The sequence below is a fragment of the Erigeron canadensis genome, chromosome 1 (genome assembly GCF_010389155.1).
Source record: "Erigeron canadensis isolate Cc75 chromosome 1, C_canadensis_v1, whole genome shotgun sequence".
Classification (NCBI taxonomy): Eukaryota; Viridiplantae; Streptophyta; class Magnoliopsida; order Asterales; family Asteraceae; genus Erigeron; species Erigeron canadensis.
Genome location: NC_057761.1, coordinates 16,207,814 through 16,210,735, shown reverse-complemented (window position 1 = coordinate 16,210,735; position 2,922 = coordinate 16,207,814). Strand labels below are relative to the sequence as shown.

The 2,922-nt window shown below is 32.8% G+C and overlaps 1 long non-coding RNA gene across 1 annotated transcript; it reads right to left on the bottom strand.

The window, feature by feature from the left end:
* Positions 1-1,531: 1,531 nt before the first annotated feature.
* On the bottom strand, positions 1,532-2,239 carry LOC122597844. Its single transcript, XR_006323476.1, has 3 exons — positions 2,014-2,239; positions 1,796-1,885; positions 1,532-1,716 (listed from the first exon to the last, which is right to left on the bottom strand). It is a non-coding gene; the product is annotated as an uncharacterized LOC122597844 (long non-coding RNA).
* Positions 2,240-2,922: the final 683 nt, after the last annotated feature.

Sequence of the window (2,922 nt, the reverse complement as noted above, 5' to 3'; positions counted from 1 at the left end):
TTACTGGTCCGATTCAGACTTCGACCAGAACTACAAAGTTTTAGCCCTATGTGTTGAGCATCTACAGTTCAAAGCACGACCTCTAACTCATTACGGATTAAAAGATATGAATTTTTTAGTGAACTATCGCAAAGCAGAAAAATCACACGAAAAATTCACATAGTCACACAATTAATTATCCAATTATCTAGCATAATTAACCCTAATGATCAAGATTTCATATCAATATATCTAAGTAAGAATCATGAATGATTTGCATGAAAAATTAATGATTTTTACTTCTTTTTAACCATTAAAAATAAAGGTACACCATATAAACATGCAATTTATCACATAAACATGCAATTAATCAAAACTTAGATTAGGAACCTTAAAAAAAACATTTTTTTTAAATTTATTTTCTAGTAAATTCGAACCATATATATATATATATATACAATAAAACCTTTTTCTTATTTAAATAATGTAATTAAATTACAAAATCAATTTAAATATATATATATGTAGCCGAAAATTTAAAAATCAAGAACCCTAACCCCTCTTCAAGTTTTGATTTATTGGTAATCAAGAAACATACATAGTAGGCTCTGATACCACTGTTGGGTTATACAACTATTATCAAATCAAATCACAAAGCACGCAGCGGAATATAAAATCTATGTAGTTAATTAATTAACCAAGATAGAAAACATGTACCTTAAAATGGAGATAATAAAGCAAGAAACCTTTATAAAAAGGTTTAAATTAAACATCTCTACCATTACACACACAACGTTGGAATGTATGTATGCTAGTACTTGATCACGAACCAAACAACCCTTTGTTGCTACGTCCTTTATTCGAACCAAACAAAAACCCCGGAACCCTTTGTTTTGTTGAAAATGGCCGAACCAAGAGAGAGGGAGAGAGAAGAAATTTTTAGGGTTTTAGAAAACCTTAAGATTTATGTGTAGAAAACAATTAGATTTAGGCCTCTATTTATAGGATTAGGTTTACTTGATGACCAAGTTTAGGGTTTATGAAACCCCCTCCTTCTCCTTTTCGATTGGCCCCCCTTCTAGAATATTCTAAAGGGTTTCCTAATTGTTTCCTAATTACAACTCTCTTTCGTCAAGTCCGTTAATTAAGTACCGTTAACTATTAATATTTAACGGACGATCGTTAGTTCTTCATAAACGAAGTTACATTTAATATATTATTTATCAAAATAATTAATAAATTACATTTAATATATTAATTAATTATAATTACATTCATGTTGAGGTGTGACCCTGTAGTATTAAATATTTTCCGGACATACGTTCATTATACGTGATCATATTGTAACAAAAGTATCCAACGAAGTTCAAAAATAAGATGTTTTGCTCGAAGTAAACTTACAATCTTACATGTTGGTTATTCTGCACCAACATATGTAGTGTCAAATCCACCTACAAATCCAACTATTTGCCAAATAACGTAACCGTATTCAACTTTAATTCACAAACATGTTGTACAATCCAATCCAATGCAATTTAAGTAATCCATTATCACGTAAATAAATTTCAAAACTCAAAAGGAAATGCTCTCTTAAGTCATGCCAAGAACAAATGTAAACAAATAAAGCACTTGAATTATACTACCTCAAGAACGGGTCAGAGCAACCAATTAACATTTGTACGAATACCGAAAATGCGTCTAGAAATACTAAACCCACTTTACGCTTTATCAAAAAACCTGATAACACAGTAGCCAATCAATATTGCAATTAATTCAGAAAATGCGTTAGGAAATACTTAATTCACATTAATAATACCATCTCTTTGCTGATCGTGTTGTAGTGGTAGTGTTGTTGTCAACGCCACCAACATACAGACGAATCTTCATTGTCGTAATCATCCACGTGCTAATACAAAATACCGTGATAGACAGATAATATCAAACATAGTATAAATTTGCGAAAAAGTAACAACAACATAGTATTAAAAACAATAACATATCTTATATACACAAACATACACATGCAAAACTTACAATTTCCGCATCTTGCGTTCATCGGCATCGCAGGAGGTGATACGGGTGCATCGGTCTTCACTACACTTGTCCACGCGATGTGTTAATGAGCTTGTTCTTGAATGAGCTTATAAAACTAAAAAAAATGATTATATAGAGAATGTTCAACCCGTTTGACCCGTTAAAAGATAAACATAACCCATGTAAATGGGTTCATAACTGCCACCCCCATATCCAGATTTTTCCATGGAATTTTAAAAGTGCGGAATGTCTTCTCAAATGAATTTGAAAGGAATTCATCCCATGCAATAGTAGTAACCAGCATTGAACTGTCAATATAGACACAATAGGTTGGATAAATGTATTAGATAAAAAGGAAATACTTCAAAAGTTGGCCAAAGTCTATTATTATAAACCTTTCCTATGTTTAATTAATACTAACTTCTTATAAACTTTGGACAAAAACTGGCGTACACCATGCCTGCTACTATTCAAATACTAAAGAAAAAACTACTGAGTAGTAATTAAGTAAGTAACCGTTCAGTGCTGCCTTTCACGGGTTTTGAGCCCCAATACCTCGACGGTGTATGGGGGAGGTTAAGATGTAGGCAGACCTTACCTCTACCTAAGTAGAGAGGCTGCTTCCAGTTTCTACCTAAATGGTAGAAAAGGCCCTCCAACCTTTGCATGGGATGAGGATCGAACCCATGACCTCTGTCTCCAGAGGCAAAGGGTGTTTACCATTGATCCAACCATACTGCTTAAAAAAAAAAAAAAACTAATTAGTGCCGCCTCTAAATCCTTTTTATTTAGACATAATTAGCATTTATATGTAATATATAAGGCAAAAGTTAGTAAAATACCAAGCAATGGCGCAAAAGTCTTGACTGGCCCAACCTAGCCCAACACAAGTTGTCTTTGCCGGCATAC